We start from the raw sequence: 22,834 nt of genomic DNA, 5'->3' as shown, positions 1-22,834 counted from the left end.
CAGTCATAATGTGAAGAATACACACATATATTAACCCATGTTCTATGAGGCAGATATAATTCTGTTTCTAAAGCTCAGAAAATGGGCAAGCAGACAGCATATCCAAAGTAGAGCATGTTTAAGTTGTTTTTTTTTTTTATGTTATGTACAAAGAAGATTCAACTGCTCAGCTACCCAGGAGCTTTAAATTTCTTCTTCTATACCTAGAAAAAGTCAGCATGCACCACAAATTCCTAGGTGTCACTATTTCTCCCCCTTTGATAGCATGGCTTCACAAGCATACAGTGATTCCCTTTCTCCAGAATTGCAAAAGACAAATTTAATAAAACATAAAAGCAAGCCAAACTAGGTTTTTAGGTGTGGCCATTAGTGTCTAGAATTTTTGTTGAATATATGATTATAAAAGTGGCCCCAAATATTTCAAGCCTCCAAATCCCCAGGACCTATGAATATGATGATAGCATTCCCAGGATTGCATTATGAAATATGGCACAGATGACTTTATAACACTGAGACTATCCAGATGTATCTTATCACATGAGCTTGTAAAAACAGAGAGCTTTCTCTATCATGGGAAAGCATGGAAGAAGTCAAAGATATTTGAAACATTGGTAGGATTCAATGCACTGTTGATAAGTTGAGATGGAGGGACCACATCAGAGGGAATGCAGATGACTTCTGGAAGCTGAGAGTAGCTGAAGGCTTTTCCAGCAAAGAAGAGGAGATCTCAGACACACAACCATAAGGACCTGTATTCTGCCAACAACCTGAATGAACTTGAAAGCAGATTCTTCCTGGCTCCAAATAAATATCCAGCCAGCCAACCCCTTGACATAGAACTTGTGATACCTAAGCAGAGAAAGCAGTTGAGCATGTCAGACTTCTAACCAATAGAACTTTGAGCTAATACATGGGTGTTTTATTAAGATACTAAATTTGTGCTAATGATGTGTTAAGCAGCAAGAGAAAATTAGTTAAAATTATTGCTTTCTAACTCTTTGAATGTCTAGGCCAGTTTTACTCTTTTTGTCCCTTACCATGCAACTAAAGAGACAGAGACATCTACCAGTTGCTTGCTATTTTATCACCGTGTTCATTTTCAGTATATCACAATTTGTCGATCAGTAATAACCTTATTTATAAGTTTCTGTGTTGGCTGCTTCCTGGGTAAACTATAAAGTCTGTGAGGGTAGGATTTGTTTTCCTTACTATATCCTTGAACCTCATACATGGTACGACTAGCTTTTATTTGAGGAATTGAGTGAATAAATATTGCTTCCAGGAACTTGACATCTACCTTAAATAAACTACCTTCTGAATAACTTAAAATATATTTGAATGAAGACTCGACTACCACAAATTGTGTGGAAATGGTTATTTAAATATTTTAAATGTTTTGGCAATTCAGTAAATTTCTAAAACCAATTATTATTTCCTGTGTCTTTTTACTTGTAGGATTATTGATTTCCTATAGTTAACTTTAAATACTTTTTCTTACAAATAATTTAGCTACAACCTAGTATTTGTTTTTATTTATATATACAGAGTGCTTTCTGGTTTTCTTTGTTACCATTTTACTCTATTAGGTAGATAATATACACATAAAGTACACGTTGCAATTTATGAAAAATGGAGAAACATACAAAGAGATGCTTAGATCAGAAATGGAACATTGTACTGCTGTTCAGAGAGAAAAATATCCTTGGGTAATTGATTTCAAAGCATGCAAAATTATACCAATTTGTGTGTGAGACAAGCTGAAAAGTTCTAAGCCAAACAATGTCTTGCAGACTGACTGTATAAAGGTTACAGGGAGAAAAAAATGGAGTTTGTTAGTGGTGGGATTAATTAGGCAGGCACTGAAGGCTGAATGACAAGAATGTCTACACCTAGACATCAGGAATATCAAAATGAGGGGGGAAATGGGAGGGTTCCATTAATAATTCAGAAGCTAAGAATTGTAACTGAATATTTGCACTTACTCTCCATTTGATGTCTCCACAGAACGCTGGGATTGTACACTAAATAAACAAGAGGTTACCAGCCAAGGAACTGTCTGAACAACACCCCTAATAGCACCCAGATCAGCTTATTAAATATGGGACCAAGAAAATCACTATGGAAGTCTTCCTCAGAACATGAAGTAATATCAAGAAAATCACTGCCAGCCATGCAGGAAATGGTGGGTAATCCAACACTGATATTGCATAGATGAGTCATCTCAGGGTGACCCATTGCTTTCCCCCCCTTCTCCACTCACTTCTCCAACCCTTTCACCTTAATCTGTATATGAAACTATCCTCCAGTTCCAAAAAAATGCCTTGCTTTTCTTGTATCCATAGTTTTTCACTGTCTGTCCCACTACCTGGAATATTCTTTTCCTTATTCTAAAATTAGACAAAACAAATACCTCTAATGCCCATTTAATCATGTACTAATGGTATGGCCATAAAAATTATTTAAACTTTCCAAGCATTAGTTTACTAATTTTCAAGAGAAGAATAATTATAGTAACTACTGTATTAGCTTTTTAGGACTGTCATTACACAGTGCTACTGTCTGGGTACTATCGATCACAGAAATATTCTTTCACTGTTCAGGGTGCTAGAAGTCCTAAATCAAGGTGTCAGCAGGGTCAAATCCTCCCGAGGGCAAAGGCAGAGGTTGTTCCAAATCTCTGTCCTAGCTTCTGATGGGCTCCTGCAGGGTTTGGCATTTCTTGGCAGCATAACTCCGCTCTTCGCTTGGCATTCCTCCTGTTTTTCTATCCGAATTTCCTCTTGTACTAGGACAAAGTCAGATTGGATTAGGGTCCCACCCTACTCTAGCAAGACCAAAGCTTAAATGAACTAATCTTATCTAATTATACATGCAATGATCCTCTTTCCAAATGAGGTTACATTCTGATGTGCTGGGGGTTAGGGCTTCCATGGATGATTTTGGGGGTGGGGACTGGAATATAAACCATACCACCTATTTCATTGGGTTGTTATAAAAACTCAAAATAATGTATAAAAATATTTTGCTCAATGTTTGGCACATAATATTTACTGAATAAATTATCTGATAATAATGGGTTTGAAACATTTTGTTTACATAAAATGTTGCAACTAATTTTTGCTGCTTATTATTTGCACTTCTGTCTGTCTGTATACCTCACAAACACACTCCCAAACAGTTCACTCTTTCACTCGTCATGTAGTCAAATGTTTCTGTGTTTCCTTTTTGTGCTTTCTACCACGGGCATCATCATGCTGTGTTTCTTTACATGTCTCTGTTAGCCTGAATTTTATTTCCTGTAGTAAAAGAATTGTGACAAGGAAATCGTTGGCACAGGTTATGCTTTACAAGACACCGATTCTGTTTGTCTTTTCTACAACATTTGGCTGTCTCAACCTCAAAAAGACCATCTTGAAAACAGCTGGACTTTAAAAGTAGGTCATTTGTTAGACATCAGCCTTGGTCAGTAACACAATGCTATTCCATACAGAGAAGGCAAGCTCTCACATCAAAAGGTCCCCAAACCTTCTACTTTGCAAGGACTTGCTCGTAATATTCTCATAAGAAATTGACTTTGGTAGAAAATTCACTGTAAGCTGTCAAAACAAATGTGAAACTTTCTGGTTTGAAAATCATGGTTAATACACATCTCATTGCTGCAGTGACAGCTGAAGCTGGCAGAGTTGTCCACTGTAAAAGGTTAACACTAGATGGATTTTAATAAAAAGCCCTTAGAGAATCGTGAGGTCTCAAAGTGCTGCATAAATGGCTAAAATTAAAATAACAACAAAACTGGAAACAAATGATAAGCACTTTAGGGTGTGTCAACTGTAAAATCTCCTGTCTTTTTGTTTCTTTAGGCACAACTTTCATGTAAGTACATCTGAACAGTACCAAAATTAAGTAACTTAAATTTGAACCTGAACCATATCAGAGGTCCTAGTAGTCACCTTTCAAAACATGAGACTGCTGCTTGTCATGATAATTCAATTATACATTCTGTACAAGAAGAATCTTAGCACAGTGCCCAGGCATGAGATTTATCATTGCCATCATCACTGTTATATTAAAAATATTTTTATAAAACATCTAAATGAAATGTTATATTTTTTTATTAATTGCCTAGAAGACTACAAATAAAAGAGAAATTTCTAAAATAAATTCTATTGTTTTTAGAAATTGAAATGTTTGCAGTTCTGTAACAGGGTGCAGCCAAGAGGGGAGCCCAGACAGAAATTTGTAATGGGGCTCAGAACCCAGGGTATCCAGGGAGTATTAGAAAAAAATATATAGGATATTTTCACCCCCCACAAATCTGAGCTGGGAAATGAGACATTCGAAGCAGGGCTGTTGAAAGCTGTTTTGTACAGCAACAGCTTTGCAGCTAACCTCTGGCATGGCCATTTAACATATCTATGACCTTTAACTGGTGTCATGGATATGTTAAATAGCTGTGCCCACTCTTTGAGCCAGGGGATGGAAGTGACTTCCACTCAAAATATAACTGGGAGGCAATGCCCCCTGGTTACAGTGCCTGCTTAAGAGCTTGGAGATGATAGACTCCTCGCCATGGGGCCATGCCTGCCCAAATTTACCATGGCAGCCCAGTAAAGCTGGACAAATACAGGAATACTGGCAGGTGTAACTGATTGTGGGAGGAGTCGGAAATGGGGCTGCAGAGGAAGATTGGCACAGGGATTTAAACCCAGGCATAGCAGCCACGCCAAAGGGGGACCACTCAGTTTTGGTGGAGTGGGGATGCTGCAGCTTGGGCAAGGGTCTCTTGCTGGTGGGCCATGAGAAGGTGCCGCATGACTTTGGATTAACTGGAGGTTGTGGAGGCAACACAGCTGGTGGTTCTGGGAACCTGAGCCACGGACTTATACTTCTTTTCCTGAGATACAGTACCCCAGACTGGGCTGAGGGAGGAGGAAAGACTGTGTGCATCTGTGGGTATTCTAAAGAAGTTTATTATTTTAATGAAGACATTAAGTCATTACTCTAAATCTGTATAACTTTTAAATAAATAATTCCTTTCCTTTTCACCAATCTCTGGCATTGAGAGATGTCTCTACCTGGTGGTGGGCAAGGCAAACCTAGTAGGTGGGGGGGGACCCTGGAGAAAAAAAGGGATGTCCTTTCAGTAATAGTATATCGTTTAGCCCACCCCAAGCCTGTTCTGTAACAATTCTTCTTTCTCTCATCGCTGCTCTTTGAACTGTCCTGTATCTCAGAGTAAATAATCCCTTCTGTTTGTGCATCACCTCAAAGCACACAAAATTCAGAAATGCTAGGATGCAGTTTGGGATTATTTGCATGTCACAGATGAGGTGCCTTGGGCTCCATAGCCCCTCTCAAGGACATTGAGAATGTAACAAAAATAATTTAAAAAAAACATAAATGCTTCAGAGTCTATTCAAACAAATGTTCAAATTTCTTACAGCCTAACCTAATACTACAGTATAGGGGCAATGTTCAGATCAATGATATTACTTTGTTACAGAGCTTATTGTTTTAAACAGTCTCAAAGTAGCCATTGTTAATTTAGCAGCTAGTGGAATAGGCAGAACATTGATGTCAGTAATTAAAGATGAATTTGTAGCCTTAATAAAAAATCTTTAGTCAAGACCTTTGGCTATCATTACTTCAACTTGGGTCTGATCAGAAATAAATACATTGAGAATTTACCAAGTTTTGAGGAAATAATATTTCTAAAGAACATCTAAACCAGGCTTATACTAGCTTCTCAGTATCAAATTACCAGAAAAATCTAGGGTCTCCAAACCTCCCCCAATAGCAGTGAAGCTGCTGAGACTCCATGGCCTCCAGAAAGGACAACCTCACCAACACCCATCTTGCTGTGAGCATGAGAGGAAAAGGGCAGATGTACCTCCCAGATGGCAGAACAGAGGCCATGGAGGGAAAGCTAAAGCAAAACCAGGAGTTGCCAGATGGTTTAATCATAGAATTCACTTCTTTGCCAGGAAAAGAGTCCTCATTCTTCCTTCCAAGCAGGATAGGTTCATTATTCTGGCCCAGAGATGGTTGTATGGTTCCTATTATTTTCTCTTTTTCCACTGGAAGTTTTTATTGTATCTACTTATTTTCCTCCTATGTTTCTTCATTCTTATGTTTGATGTCCTGAAGTGGGAAAGCAGATGTCTTTGTAATTTACCAGACCACAGGGGCTGCATATAGGCTTGAAGAAGAGGGCAGCACATTACCTGGACTTTGAGCTGGGTGTAATTAACAGATACAGAAACTGGGTTGTTACCTTTTGACAGGGAAACAAGTACAGAATGGAAGAAGGACATGTAAAGATGTGAGTAATTAAGAAGAGGCTGTCACAAACACTGTATTAGATTATCAAATATCTCATTTCACCATCTTCTTTAAAACATAATTTTTACTTTACTCTGGGTTGATTTTATTCATAGTTAAAGGCATACATTTTCCAGTCAATCTTTCAGGTTAAAATGAACAAAGAATGCTCTGGCTGGTGTGGCTCAGTGGACTGAGTGTTGGCCTGTGAACCAGAGGGTTGTGTGTTTGATTCCCAATCAGGGCACATGCTTGGACTGCAGGCCAGGACCCCAGTAGGGGCCATGTGAGAGGCAATCACACATTGATACTTCTCTTTCTTTCTCCCTCCCTTCCCCTCTGTCTAAAAATAAATATTAAAATCTTCTTTAAAAAAATGAACAAGGGAATATAAGCAGAAGTTGCTGGGTAGGGCTTCTAGAAATTCTCTTTAAGAAGGCTGACTCAGACATGAAGGCTGTGGTTTCGCCTGTCTTTACCCTTTTCTTTACAACCTGGAATTCAAACATAGTGGCTGGACTCCTGCAGTCCTCTTGTGACTTCAAAAATGGAAGCAACACACTAAAGACAGGTTGGCAAAAACAAAGGAAGTCTGAATCCTGACCAAGGTGTTCTCAATGTTTCCCACAGATTGAATAAACTTTAGACAGGTTACTTCCTGGCTATAAACTGGACCCTCCTTTTTCTTAGCACGTTTACTTTAGAAAACTTATAATTACTAAGCTTTTCTCTGCCCCTTTGAAATATTTCTGAATCTCCTGAAAGGCTCTTGCCAGTTTTAAGACTCTAGGAGTTGTTTTCCTCTAGGACCTGAGAATCATTTCTTTGAAGTATAAACATAAAAAAAGGAGCCTATCTCTCAGTCTCTGTGGAAGTATAGGAACCTAAGTTCAGTGGGGGCCTTGCTCCAAATTGTAAACCTACCTCCTGGGAAGAGGAGAGGAGAATATTTAATTTTCTTTTGGGTACAGCTAATTGGCAAATCCAGATGGCCTATGACCTCCAACCCCAGTTCTTAATACACTTTCCTGTCCTTTGCTTCAGTAGGTTTGACTATCCAGACCTGGTCTGTGCTCTTTCCTCTTTGGCTGGCAGCATTATCGGAATTAATCAATTTCTGTCTGTGCATCTTGTCCAGTGCAATTTTTCTTTAACAATCACTAATGACTTTGTGGAACCACAAGCACATCTCTGGACTGCCAAGCATCAAACTTCTTTAACTTGATCAAATAAACTCTCAATTTGTTTAAATCACTGTAGTCAATTCACTGTTACCAGGAGCCCAAGGCAATTCCTAACTGATAGGAAGATTTGAGATGCAAGAGTGAGTAAGGAAACTAGGAAGAGCCTAGAGCAATCTCTAGAGTGCTTTTGGGAATGGGCTGATCAGAGTTAAAATATTTTAATCTCCTTTTACTTTCTGAGAGAAGGATATAAAGTATTAATTTAATTGGAACTTTATAAATTTAAATATGCATGATAAAATTTAAAATAACCACTATAAGATTAAATATTGAAAAATATAATTTTCAAAACTGTAGAGGTAAAACATAAAAAATGAAAATGGGAGCCCTGGCTGGTGTGGCTCAGTGGACTGAGTCCCAGCCTTTGAGCCAGGGGGTCTCTGGTTTGATTCCCAGTCAGGGCAAATGCTTGGGTTGCAGGTCAGGTTCCCAGTAGTGGGTGCATGAGGGGCAGCCACACATTGATGTTTTTCTATCTCTTTCTCTTCCTCCCTCCCCTCTGTATAAAAGTAAATGAATAAAATCTTTAGAAAGAAATGAAAATGGGAATTTAATCAATCCAATAGAAGATCAATAAAATAGAAACAAAAATAATGTGTATAAAATGCCAGGGGGCTAGAATGCACAAAAGCAGATATTTCACCAGATGCTAACTATGCGAGGTGATGGACGTGTGAATTAACTTGATTGTGGAAATAACTTCACAATTGATATGTAGATTAAATCATGTTATGATACAGGGAGCCCCAAAATAGTGACTTGTAATGGAGCCCAGAACTCAGGGTGTCCACGAAATATTAGAAAATATATATATGGTGTCCTTACCCTCACAAGTCTGAACTGAGGGATGGGACACATGGATCAGGGCCTTTGAGAGATGCTTTGCATAGCAATAGTTCTGCAGCTAACCTCTAGCATGGTCATTTAATATATCTATAACTTTTGACTGGTTTCATGGATATGTTAAACAGCTATGGTCATGCTTTGAGCCAGGAGTGACTTCCACACAGGGTATAACTGGGAGGCAGCTCCCCCTGGTTACAGTGCCTGTGTGAGACTTTGGAGAAAGGGAGGACCACATGGCTTTGGGGCTCCCTTTGCTATGCAGCTTAGGAAGCTGGGAAGCAAGAGGTAGCATCGATGTATAACTCTCTCTTGGCAGTTTGGAAGAATGCAGGAGAGCCTCTGTGGGAAGGAAAGGGGTGAAAAAACTCTTGCTGGTGGGCCATGAGAAGGTGCCATGTGGGTTTGGATTAACTGGAGATAGAGGTGGCAACACAGCTGATGGTACCGCAAACCACGGGAGGCCTGCCAGCCGAGCACGATTACTGGGAAGAACCAGCGACTACTTGAGCCACGGACTTCTTTTTCTTTCCCTGAGATACGGTACTCTGGACTGGGCAAAGGGGTGAAGGAAGGACTGTGTGTGTTTGTGGATGTTTTAAGGGACTTGGGGATTTTAATGAAGACATTAAGTCATTACTCTTAAGTCTTGTATAAACTTTGAATAATAAAATTCCTTTCCTTTTCACCAGTCTCTGATATTGAGAGATGTCATTGCCTGGCGGCAGGCAAGGGGAACCTAGTACAGGGGGACCTGGGGAGGAGAAAAGGGGGGCCATTGGGTAATGGTATTTTATCTCTCCCTACCGGGCCCATTCTGTAACAGTTATACTCTTTAAGAATTGTGCTGTACAGCATCAATATATACAATTTTAACTTGTCAACCATACCTCCATAAGGTTGGGGAAACAAGGATTTATCTCAAAAGGATTAATCTCAAAATACATAATGTATTGAGTGCAGGCTGTGAACCAAAGTATCGCAGGTTCGATTCCCAGCCAGGGCACATGCCAGGGTTGCAGGCCACAGCCCCCAGCAACCACACATTCATGTCTCTCTCTCGATCTTTCTCCCTCCATTTCCTCTCTAAAAATAAATAAATAAATAAATCTTAAAAAAAATACATAATGTAAATAGTTATAAAACTACCAATCAGCCATACTTTTTTTTTTCAGTAATTGAGAAGTTAGGAAAGAGAAAAACGGAACACATGCACACACCATGCGATGTTCACAGTGCAATTAAGTTTAACAGATATGTTTAGAAATCTTCACCTAACAACAATCAAAGAATATACATACATTTTTCTCACACATATGCAACACTTACAAATAATTTTTGTAGAACTAAATGATAGTGACAATAATATGTATTGCAGCTCATGGTATACAACTTAAATTGTACTTAAGGAGAAATATACATAATAATCTTATTCAAGTAGTTTTGAATACTTGAATAAGAAAAAATGATCGAATTTAATAAAGTGTGAGAGTAAGATGTTGAAAATAGAGCAATTGACTTTAAAACATAATTGAGGTGATAAAGACAAAAGTAAAACTTAGTTATCAGAGAAATATATAATAAAGAGGATCAAAATAGCCAATGGTTGTTTTTTGGAAAAAAATAATAAAATAAAGAAATGAAACTCCATTACAACTAATCAAGAAACTGATAAAATGCTCAAAAATATTTTAGACACTGAAAGGGAATATATTAATAGATACAGCAGAGATTATAAAGGTGGGTGACTTTAAGCTGTCATAATTAAGAGCATCCTACAAGAATCTAAAACTAGCTTTACACATTGGCTCTGGGATATGCATAAAACCTAGAACATTAAAACATAAATCATTAATTAACAGTCCCACAAAGAAAACTCTAGACACAGGTGGTTTTATAAGTGAGTACTACACAGCATTGCATTAACAGATTATTTCAGTCTTACACAATAGTGTCTAAACAATAGAAAATTAGATGACTCTCCAGTTCATTTTATAATCTTATATATGTTATATATAAGATCATTTTTATAAAGATTATAATCTTTATAAAAGATTATATAGAAGATCATATATAAATATTATATGTTATGTATGATTATAAAATAGTATATCTTTTATATCACTTTATAATCATATATAATACAATATCTTATGAGATAAGATATATGTTATATCATATAAACTTAAACTCTTAAAATCTTGTAATAAAATTATAAGATTTTAAGAGTTTTGTATAACACTTATATAATTTTATATAAGTTTATATAAAAATAAGTCCATTACTATAAAATAATATTAAACTAGGCCAGTCTTCTCATGAACTCAGATTTTATAATATGCTAAATAAAATATTGTATGAATCCAAGCAATATGTATGAAAATATTAAAAAGTCATGGCAAAATATTTATATTCCAGGATCCTGGGTTAATTTGACATAAAACCAATTATTGAAACCACCATGTTGTAATGTTAATTATGTTTAGAAAAAACAAAAATAGTCTCAATGGATGTAAAAAGTTATTTGATAAAATGCAAAACCCATTTATGATACAAAAAAACTTTAGCAAATTATAAGTGAAAAGAGTATAACAAGTATTATACATAATAATAAAATAATGCAGTCATTCATTTTCAAATCAGACATAAGACAGTAATGACTGGTATCAAGGCTTCAACATTATTTTGAAGTCCCTGATAATGCACTATAACAAAAAAAGGCAGGGTATGAAAATTTGAAAGAGTGAAACCAAACTACCATGTTGTATACAATATGAGTATATACAGAGAAAACTCAGTTCTACAATATTAGCAGGAATAAGGCAGTTAAGCAAGTTTGCTGATATATGTTCAATAAAGAAAAAGAAAACAAATTCTTTTTCTGTGCTCCAGAAAACAATGGAACAAAATTCCAATTATCAAAGCTATAAAAATACAAAAAGAGCTCTTATTCCAGGGAAGACAGACCATGAAAATTCCATTCTCACTCTTCTGCTAAATGCAACTATAAAACCTGGATGGAATGCAGGGAGCAGCTATTTTGAGTCTGAAAAGTGAATATGATCCTGAAGATAAGGTGAAAAGACCAGAATTCAAAGTACCACCAAAGCAGTGGAGAGGCACTGTTGTTTTCCTCTGTGATACCCCTCTGCTTTGAAATAGACCAAACCTGGTGTGATTAACCCCTTCTCTTAGAACCTGTTTGAAACATATGTTGGACAGGATTAAAATGCTTAGTTATATATTCCTCTATCAGGAAATCTTCATCTTTATTTGTGTAGTTAAACAAATGGGCACTAGGTGGACTTTTGAAAATCAAGGCATACTTGGGTCAGGGGTGTCAGGATTCTACAATAACTTTGTGTCTTTTCTTGTGAAGCTTAGAAGCAATTGAGTTTGCAGTGCTTGTATTCCTCATTTACACTTTGTAAAATTTAGAAGTGAGTATTAAAAGCCAAATCTGGAATGTTTACATTTAGGTCAGAGTATCTACTATTCTATTCTATTGTAGAGAAGAATCACATTCCATCGTTACTCTGGTCATAATAGACTCCTATAATATTTTTTTATATTCTCAGATTAAAGGTTTACAGTCTTGCCTTATACATTTAAAGCAAGTATGGAACTGGAATTGATTCCCCCGTTTTTATGGATAATCAACTTTCCTGGGACCATGATCAGATCTGCAAATAATGCCATTCTTCGCTACCATGTGTGTGCTTTGTCTTGTTTACATTGGCCTATTTAGCTCTTCTACTGCCTTGGTTATTATAGTTGATTAATAATGATGAATAACATGTCATCATGTTTGACAAGGAACTCCTTGACTGTCAGTGTTCTTCTTTGGGGTATCAAAGTCATCCCTGGCCTTCTGAATTTCCATATTCATTTATATCAATAAATCATATTATTAGATCCTATGAAAAAATCCTTTCTTGTTTTTGTATGTAATTATGTTGAATCTGCAGATTTATGTAAAGATAAATGATGTGTATAACAGTATGCTTTTCTATAGCTGAACATCTAGTCTTCTTCAGTTTATTAATAATGTTCTTTTATTTTTTCCATAAAGCACTTGTCCAACTTTTCTCGCAGGCAAACATATGTACTGTTACTGTTAATAAATATGACTCTGACTTAGCTTTCTGAGAGGTTTTGCAGAATGATTTTATGTGATGTGTTACCAGTGTTGTTATCTATCTAATGGACCCATGCTTGTCCAACAAACCTTAGAGTGATATTTATCTGAAAGACTCTCAATGCTTATTTTCTTCTAAAAATTATCATTATTACTATCACTATTAATACCTTACTTTTGAAAAAATATATAACAGATTATGTTAGTGAAACATTAATTTTTACTATGGTAGCTAACATCATAAACATCAAATTCAATATTCAATTTAATATTAACTTGTTTTCATTGGCTATCTATTTAAACTACATTAGAAATGTTCAAGTCAAAATTTAAAAGAATTCTACCATTTTCTATTTACAAGGGCTTCCCCATATTTCCCAGCTCCTGGTCATCTTTTGAGCTCCAGATGTCGTATTCTCAGCAGGACTTGAAAGCTTTGCAAGCTTGAGGCTGTGCATTTCTAGGATGGCTGCTGCTGCTGCTTTCCATTTTAACCACTCAGGTCTCAAAGGCACAGGTAAAATTAGCCCATAGGGTTTGGGTTTCAACTGGGACAGACAAAGCCAAATAAACATACTCAGAGATTTAGTCTAACCTGATCTAGCATTAATTGTGTATATATATATATATATATATATATATATATATATATACACACACACACACACATATATATATGTAATATATATATAATTGTATATATATATATATACATACACACACACATGTGTATATATAGGAATTTACTAATTCTATGCATATATGAATTAAAATAGGAGGATAGGATCACCTTACTGTGATTCCCCAAGGTCTTAACTGCTAATATTAACTGGTCCCAAATCCAATTTTATAAACAAAGAAAAACAGAAAATGTTCCTGATTTTAGGGACCACCTGGTCAGTCTCAAATGTGTAAGAACTATTCAAGACTGCAAAAGGAAAAGACATTCCCACTGCCCTCTTTAACTTCTGGCATCATTAAAATAAGACAGAACATTACCTGGCCTTCTGCTTCTTCTTCAAGTGACTTACAGGAGTTGGCCAAAACATTTGAGGATGGAATTGATCAAAGAAAGGAAAAACTCCAGGCAAAAGTAATAGTCCTTCCAATTAAACAATTAGATGACTAATGAAATAAATTTCATCCCTATGCTAATGGAAAATAGGTAAGTGCACTTAACAGTATTGTAAGAAAAGTGACCTTGGAAAAGTATGCATGGGCCTACAGTCCATTTAGTTTTTTCCATAAAATAAAAAACACATTTTTCATTTTCACCAACAACTTCATTGATTTGTATATTTTATTTTATTTTTTTAAGGTTTTATTTATTTATTTTTAGAGAGGGAAGGGAGGGAGAAAAAGAGAGAGAGAGAAACATCAATGTGTGGTTGCTGGGGGCCATGGCCTGCAACCCAGGCAGGAACCCTGACTGGGAATTGAACCTGAGATGCTTTGGTTCACAGCCTGTGCTCAATCCACTGAGCTACGCCAGCCAGGACTTTGATTTGTATATTTTAAATATGTTGGCTATCTCCCACATTTATGGAATAATGTTGATTGTTCTCAATTAATGTCTCAATTTTATCACTATCAACTTCAACTGGTCTACCTAACTGTGGAGCATCACCCAGTGAAAAATCTATAGCATGAAACTTTGCAAACTACTTTTGACATATTTGACCAGTCACAGCACCTTCTCCATACATGGCACAAATCTTTTTTTGTGTATTTCAGTTGCATTTTTACCTTTCTTGAAATAATAAAGCATAATATGCTGAAAATGTTGTGTATTTTCTTCTATCTTCAATATTAAAATGGCTACACAAAAATTCACCAATTTTGATAACTTTTTTAATGCACCTTGATATGACAGCTGTCACAGTATTATCTAACAACATGGCTTTGAATGAAGTTAAAAACAACTAAGTGCTACTAGAACCATGTTACAGGAAAAAAAATATCTTACAGATTTTTGGCCCACCTAATACTTACCCAGCATTGGTTCAATAGCATGGAAAAAGAAACAGAATGATATCCTTTTCCTAAATGAGGGTTGTCCAAAGAAGTAGTATCTCCTTCTGTCCACAACTACAACTATATTCTAAAGAGAAACCATCTGTGCAGTTACAGGGACAAAGGATCATTTTTTTAGTAGACAAATGATAAATAATTCAGTCATTAATCCTGCCATCATTCTGCCACCTTTTCCTTGGTGTAATCATACTGTTTTAGGGGAAGCAATTTCAATCACTCTTCAAACTCTATCTTTATCTCATTCTTTTTCTGTTTCCTTAACCCACTCAAATAGTCAGAATACCCTCCTGACCCCATTAATCTGGCAGGACAAGATCTGTGAAGTGTGTTTAACAAATGTGCTTTTCAAATGTGTTTTCAAATGTGACCAAAATGGTTTCTGGAAATCCCAGAAGAAGAACCCCACTCATTTGACATCCCAGAATGATTACCCACTTCCTGATACTTCCCCTATTGGTATAGACCTTAAGTATATCCTACATAGTCTCTGAGACAATGATCTCCCAGATGTGAGATTCATACACAAACCCTTGAAAGTCTTAATTGAGCTGGCTATTCCTTTATGATTACTAGCCCCATACTCAATGAAAAAAAACAAAACAAAAACAAACTGTGACCCATCATATGTTTGTATCTCCAGGAAGGACTTGTTTTCCCCTGTGCTATCCCTACCAATTCTTCTTTCCACTTATCAAATGGACACATAGGTAAGGATATCCCTTGAGACAAGAATTAAGAGATATTAATAGGTTTGCTCTTCTTTACTTCCCTATAGTGCCAACTCCAATACCATCTTCTCACTAATCTCCAATGTTCATTTTACAGTAGAGAGTCTATGCTTAGTGTTACTACCAGCTTCCTGAGAACGCAGTCTGTGCAGTAGCAGAAGTGCTCCTGCTTGGAAGGGTTCTACACTTAGTTTTAAGCTGCTGTTACTACCTTGAATTTTTTAACAACTTTAAACAGGGTGCCCTCATCTTCATTTGTACCAGGCCCCACAAACTCAGTTGCCAGTCCTGGTCAGCATTCTTTAGCAAAGCCAGGCACCTAGACTCACACTGTCAATTTTCATACATAGTAGGGAATTATCAGTATATATGGAAAGTAATTTCTTAAAAGTTTAAGAACTGCTTTCTTACTTTTCTGCCATAACCCTGCAAATAAACTCTAATTTTGTCAGACTCAACTGCATTACCTAGGTTATGACTGTACACAATGGAAAAGTTGATCACCAAATACCTCATACATGTGGAAATCTTATCTCCTATTCATGATGTGGCTCTTTTATAGACTGAGATGGCCTGTAAACACTGTGAAGAATTAATTCAATGTACTAAAATTTATAATCAACAGATGCAGATGACTTTTCTCAAGGATAAACCACAATAACCAATACACACCCTTCATCTGGGATGATTGGTTCACCAAATATGACACCAACAGAAGAGTACTTATGAACCTCATATAGAACCTCATAAACACAAATACTGCAGAAATGCTCCAGGGAATATACTCTTGTCAGGTTCCTCAGTTAAAAAGACATCATAGACCTCATCAAAATTAAAAGTGTTTGCTTTGTGAAAGACCCTGTGAAGAGGATAGAATGATAAGCTACAGATTGGATGACAATATTTGCAAACCACATCAGCAAAGGACTTGCATCTAGGTTATGCAAAGAATTTTCAAAACTCAACAGTGAAACAAACAAATAAAACCAATCTAATTAGAAAATGGAAAAAAGACAAGAGCACACACTTTTTTTCATCAAAAAAGACAAGCTGATGGCAAGTAAGTGCATAAAAAGATGTTTAGCATCATTAATCATTAGGGAAAAGTAAATTAAAACCACATGATATATGATTTTAATTGATAATAATCACTATATACCACCAAAAATGTCTTAAAAATAGTGGCAACATCAAATATAGTGAGAATGCAAAGAAACTGGATCACTAGTACATTGCTGGTGAGAACATAAAATGATACAGCCACTCTGGCAGCAATAAAATGTAATGAACTTTCCTATATGCAATAGCTTGGATAAATCTGGAGGTAATTATGCTGTGTGGAAAAAAGTAGATCTAAAGGTTATATAATGAATGTATATACATATATATGTAGTTACACACAGTATGGTTTCACTTATATGATATTCTTAAAATGAAAAAAAAAAATGTAGAAATGAGGACCATATGAATGACTTCCAGGGTTTCAGGCCTGGGTGGGTGAATATGGAAGGTAGATAACTGTGACTATAAACAGACAATACCAGAGGTTGTAGTGGTGTTAGAATCTTGATTATATTGATAACAATATTCTGGTGGTGACTTTGTATTAGAGCTTGGCAAGATGCTACCATTGTTGAAAACTGAGTAAGGGTACACAGGAGATCTGTGATGTTTTCTACAACTGCATATGAATAAAAAATTTCCAAAAATAAAAAATTAATACAATTCCTTTACATAGTCTCTTGAAAGGTAGCATGTTACCGTGCTACATTTAAGAAATTGATTTTTACCTAATTTTTTATTTTGCCCATATTCTAGTCAAGAAAGGCTTGAGTCAGTATTTTAAGAGTCTTAAAGTAAGATAAAGCAAAGTTGTCTACTGAGATTCCAAGTCAGGTTGTAATTTCAGCTGAGCTTTTGGTCTTATAATTAATGGGGGCCATTAGATTAAGCAATTAATTATGTCTTTTGAGGCTTATTATTAATAATCTCTGTTCAGTTCCAGTTTTTTACTATGGGTAACAGTGTTATATTTCAATGTTTTGGCTGACCTTCCTTTTTATTTAGCAGATATAAGGTTACAAAAGTAGTTATAAAGAAATATGACATCTGTAGTTGATCTGATAATTGGTGTCTTTGATTCTCTAAAGGAATCACTGTGCTGGCTGACATTCAAACCCAAACTGGTGTAAAAAGGAAGAGGAAACCAGCACCATCACAAGTGTCTAATGTGGTGATCTAGAAACAAAGGATCTCATTCAGGGATGCTGTGAACAGGAATGGATGACTGAAATTGTACTGAAATGTGTTGGTGTGGAAGAGAGAATGTGGTTAGTTCTAACCACTTAAAATATAGGGTCAGGTAAGTCTCAAACTATGACAGAATTTCTTGCATATTGAAATTGAAAGGCATAAGATAGCTAAGGCAGTCTTAAACAAATATACATGGCAGAAAGTCTTGCTCTACCAATTAACAAAACCTACCACAAAGCTACCACAATTCGAACAGCATGGGGTTTGTACACAACTAGACAAAAAGTGAAGGCATTTGTGTTGTGTATATATCTCTCCTTATTTTCCTCTTTCCTCACTGGCTTCTGCCTGACTTTTTACTGTCTCATTTTCCTGGTCTGTGAATATTGGAGTGCCCTGAAACTCAGACTTATTTTCCTTTACACACATTTTAAAATAATTTTAGTATTCTTAGTTTATATATTATCCAAAAGCATGTAGATCTAAATATTACATCTTCAGTCTCATTTTTGTGGCAAACATCACTATTTGTCTACTGACGTTCATTCTGTCTCTGTTTAGGAACAGAAACTCGAATTTTGCCTGCATACATTGCCACGTAGTTAGAGACTGCATGATTGACTCTTGAATAATGTGAGGCTAGCGGAGCTGATCCCTAGCACAGTTGAAAACCCACAGATAACATTTACTACTCCCTGAATTCAGGGTTTTGGGGAAATTATAGGAAACAGGTACTAAACAAAGGACTATCAGGATTGTGGAAATAGAGGCATATTGTGTTAATGAGACAGATAATGAAGGACCACTTAGTTCTCATGATTTCAGAGGGGAAGTTGCCCTGAGAAAATGATATCCCAGCTAGGTCCAAGGAAAGCCAATAGCTACCAGAAGCTGGAAAAGACAAGGAATGGATTCTCCTTGAGAGCAGCTAGAGGGACTATAAACCTGCCAGCACCTTGATCTCACCCAAATAATACTGATTTTGTACTTCTGAATTCCAGAGCTGTGAGGTCCTGAAGGTGAAACGGTATCTGGTTTCTGGCAGATACATGGCCAACTGGTTGGCCTGACTACTCAGGACAGAGTAACTGTCATTCAAGAACCACAGAAGACTGTATCTTAGGAGAAGCTGGCTAGAGAAAGAAGCACATATGGAGGAAAAACTGGAATTCGTTGCTGCAAAGTGAAAAAAAGCCTACACACAGCAGTGGTGTTCAGATTCCTAGCAACAGTTCTCTCTCCAGTGTTAGATTGGACATTACATTAACTTCTGCAAGATTAGGACAAAGTCCTGAATGCTGGCAGAGTAAATTCCTACAATTTTCAGCTATGAAAGAAAACCTAGAGGCCACCCATTCTGAGCCCTTCATTGTTCAGATATATAAAACCAGCATATTTTTCAACCCAACTTTAAAATATTTAGATATTAGATATTTGCTTTGTAGTCTTGTTTCAGTGTCCATGGAGTTTTACTGGGTCAGGTACTGATTCATGACAATGAAAACATAAGTGAATTTCAATTATGTAGAATTACCACAATCCCTCCTTTGCCCGCCAAGGCTGCAGACTACAATTTCCTCTTGTACTCCAGACACGCCTCTTCAGATCTGGGACACAGACACGTTTGCAACCCGAGACTTAGCAGAACCATGAGGAGAAATGCTTGTAGCTGGTGCAGTTGCTTTGAGAAAACAGTGCCAGCTGACGAGGCGGTATCCTTCACTGGTGGGTCCTATGTCCTCAGCCCTCAGGTTCTGATTTGTCAGGCTAACACTGGGAGGTGGGCTTGCGTCAGGATCCTTCTCCCCCACTGGCTGCTGGTGAGGTGGATGTTTGGAGTGAGGCTACCCCATTAAACCAAAGTCTCTGCTGAGTGCCCCAACACAAGGCTTGGTGTTTAGCCAAGTGTGCGGTAGGAATCCGGCTCTGGGTCAGGTCTGGGTTCTCAGGGAATGGATCATGTATGGACTGTGTAGGGTGGGAAGTATGGCAAAGAGAAAAAGGTTGCTACCCCTGTGGGCTCAACACATTGTAATAGCCTGGCTAAGTGGGGTCAGGTGACAGTGTATCTGTTTTGTGTGGCCATAAATTGCCATGGGAAGTGCTGAATGGCATCACAGCGTGGAGGAGCAGGTGAGGCAATGAAGCCCTGGCAGTGGCTTCTGCTGGTACTCTCTAAGCTCTTAGATGTAATCTAGTGGTTTGGGATGAACTCAGACTGCTCTATGGCATGGGATTGGTCAGGTTTGTTACTCTTATCTTGGAGAGGAAGACTGTCAGGGTGCCCTCAAGTTCCTGACTCAGGAGATGAACATTCCAGATTGCATTGTTCAACTTTGCCATGAGTTGACCCACAAGAAAGTATCCCATATAAATGTCGCAGAGGTTGCTTTTTGACCTGTGTTGACTCCAGAAGACCTACTGGTGCCATCAACAAGAGAAGAGCCTAAGAGAGATCTGGGAGTTGGAGGAGGACAAGGTAGAGGCAGATGAAGACAACCAAGAGGATCTAAAGAATATTGCTGATGACATCACAGAATGGAAACCAAGGCCTGAAATGAGGGGGAAAGTGCAAAGCTGGATGACAGGGCTGATGGACAGCTGGGGTGACACAGACATTGATGCACAATGGGAAAGATCTCAGAGACATATAGAGCTATATGAAAGAGCCCAAGGACTACTGATATCATACGAAAAGGAGGAGTTTAAGGTGCTAGAGAAATTTAGGCATTTACCTCAGGCCATTAAAACATGGAATCACCTATTCCCACCTGTAGACTGCACGCAGGCAGAGCTCAAGGGCATTACATGGGAGAACAGGGAAGCTACACTGGACACTTTTCTGGTTGATGGCTTTCTCATCCCCACATTTGAGCAGTTAGCAGCTTTGCAGAGAAAACATGGACATAAAGATATTCTGGTGCCAAAGCCATTCTCTCAATTCTGGTAGCCCCTGCTCAGGGACCTGCACTCCCAGGCCTTGACACAGGCCCTACTAGAAAGGATGCTCCCCAAGTTGTCAGCCGTGGGAAACAGTGAGACCTGGCCCAACTATACCCTCAGATGCACTGTTGAATTAATCGTGGCTAACACCAAGACTGGACAGGATGCTCACTGATTTTCTGCAGTCCGGTGAAGAAAAGCAAGGAAGAGCTGAAGGCTATTCAGCTGCTCTGCCTCCCTTGATTGGCCCTTGGTTGTTGAGTCCCACTCGAGCTCACATTGAGGAACCAGTCTCCATTTTCTTCAGCTCATATTCAAAGCCATGAGGCAAGTCCTGCCAGATGAGGAGCAGGAGAAATTGCTGCACATCTGTTCCATTTTTGCCCAGAATTGAAAAAATCAGCTTGGTGCAGGAGAGCTCAGAGACCTCCCACAGTGGGAAGTCTGCATGCACAATAGACAGGCTGAATTGGAATCTCAAGCCAGCTTGTTCCAGCTCCAGGCCTGAAGGAGAAGCCCAGCAGTAGGAGGAGAAGGGGAGCTTTAATGATGTCAAGAAAGATGAAAAGGGGAAAGAGGTCTTGGAAGACCTGGTAGAAGAGAAATAAGAGGAATAAGATGACCAAGAAAACTAGGAGGAGGATGAATATGATGGGAAGGAAGACAGAATGGAGGTGAGATCTTTCTCTTTGGGGAAGGAGTCCCCAAATGCCGAGAATGCCAGGCTCCTGGCCCAGAAAAGAGGAGCTTCAGGGTTCTGCCTGGCAAGTTAGTTCAGAAGATGAGCTGATCTCATGCCAAGTCAGACTGAGGACCCAGCAAAACTTATGTTGGGGAAATATGTCACCATGTATCTTTTAGACCAGCCTGTGCTAGAGTAGCAGCTGTAACTCCCAACATGCAAAATGTCAGGCCTGCTTCAGCCCTGACCTGTGGCATAGGCAGTGGCAACTGTAGTAAGGGTAGTATCAACTTGGATGGCCTTTTCTGGAGCCAGGGCCAGCTACACTGGCTTAGACCTGGTCTGCAGCTCTTACGATGTCATACTGAGGCAGGAGCCCACCCTCCTCACCAGTGCACCTGATGTTCCCTGAAACAACCTGGGAGACAGCCCTTGTCAGTCACATCAGCTCGGCTTTCACCACAATGTCATTTTGTTTGTTCCATTTTTGTTTCTTTTTAAAAACGATAAACAGGAAGCTGTTAAAAATATTATCTTACATGATAAAAAAACTCTTGCTTTATGGTAGCCTATTGCAATTGTTACAATTTCCTCACAGTACCATAGCCTATACAGTGATGGATGGTTATAAAAATTTGTGTCATACAGTATTACCATCATATTAATAATACAGTATTAAAACATTGTTATATATTTTTAAAAAATCATTTAACTGCTGATAGGCTGATACACAGTTTTTCCAATTATGAGAGAGAGAGAGAGAGTGAGGCAGACCATATGGTAACATAATTCTTTAGAAAAAGTTATAAAACAGTTATAAGTTATAACGCATTATTAATTTTGCATGAAATATCACTCATCTTATGTCCATATTAGGATAAGCTATCCATTTGCATACAAGTCTTGAACACAGTGCTCTGCACCTGGAATACTTAGGCAATGATGGTGACGTAAAGACTTCTTGTACACTTCTTGCTGCACAGTTATTAGATTTTCACATAAAGACTCATACATGCACAACAAATAAATTTATTAACTATATAGCATGATGGTTATTTACATTAAGTGGAAGTGGGTCATCACAAGGTCTTCATGCTCATTGTCTTCACATTGAGTAGGCTGTGGAGGAAGAGGAAGGGGAGGGTATGCCTTGCTGTCTCAGGTGTATAAAGGTGGAAGCGATGGAGAAGATGGAAGGGGAAGTAAGAGAGGCAGGCACACTCAGTGTAAATTTAGAGAAATTCAGGCTAATTTCTGTCTGACTTTGCCTTTTCATTTCTTTAAAAATATTTCTCTATTTCTTTTTCCACCATTTGCTTTAGTTTCAGTGCCTGTACCATAGAGGGTTCATGTCATAAAGGAAATCAAAAACAGTCTTGAATAATCAGAACTTTTATGCAAACTGTCTAATGTCAGTTTGTTTGCTAGCTCTGTATCTTCAAGGTTTTCTTCCTCATCTCCTGGCACTGGTTTGGAAGCACTCATCTCCACCAAGCTGTCTTCTGTTAAATCCTCTGGGTGGGGGGATGTCTATTACCTCTCGAATTTCTCCAGGTCCACATCTTAAAACCCTTTACATGCCCCCCGACACATTTTTTGTTATATCCACAACCTTTTTCATGATTTCTTTGATTGACTCTACCATAAA

The 22,834-nt window shown here is 37.8% G+C and overlaps 1 long non-coding RNA gene and 1 pseudogene across 1 annotated transcript; both read left to right on the top strand.

The window, feature by feature from the left end:
- The first annotated feature begins 2,008 nt into the window (after positions 1-2,008).
- Positions 2,009-17,498, top strand: LOC118501512. The gene is made up of 2 exons (XR_004904136.1): positions 2,009-2,182; positions 17,459-17,498. It is a non-coding gene; the product is annotated as an uncharacterized LOC118501512 (long non-coding RNA).
- Positions 17,499-19,210: 1,712 nt separating this feature from the next.
- Positions 19,211-21,588, top strand: LOC114498511 (annotated as a pseudogene).
- Positions 21,589-22,834: the final 1,246 nt, after the last annotated feature.

The sequence above is a fragment of the Phyllostomus discolor genome, chromosome 6, assembly GCF_004126475.2.
Source record: "Phyllostomus discolor isolate MPI-MPIP mPhyDis1 chromosome 6, mPhyDis1.pri.v3, whole genome shotgun sequence".
Classification (NCBI taxonomy): domain Eukaryota; kingdom Metazoa; phylum Chordata; class Mammalia; order Chiroptera; family Phyllostomidae; genus Phyllostomus; species Phyllostomus discolor.
This window is presented reverse-complemented; position numbering and strand designations above follow the sequence as displayed.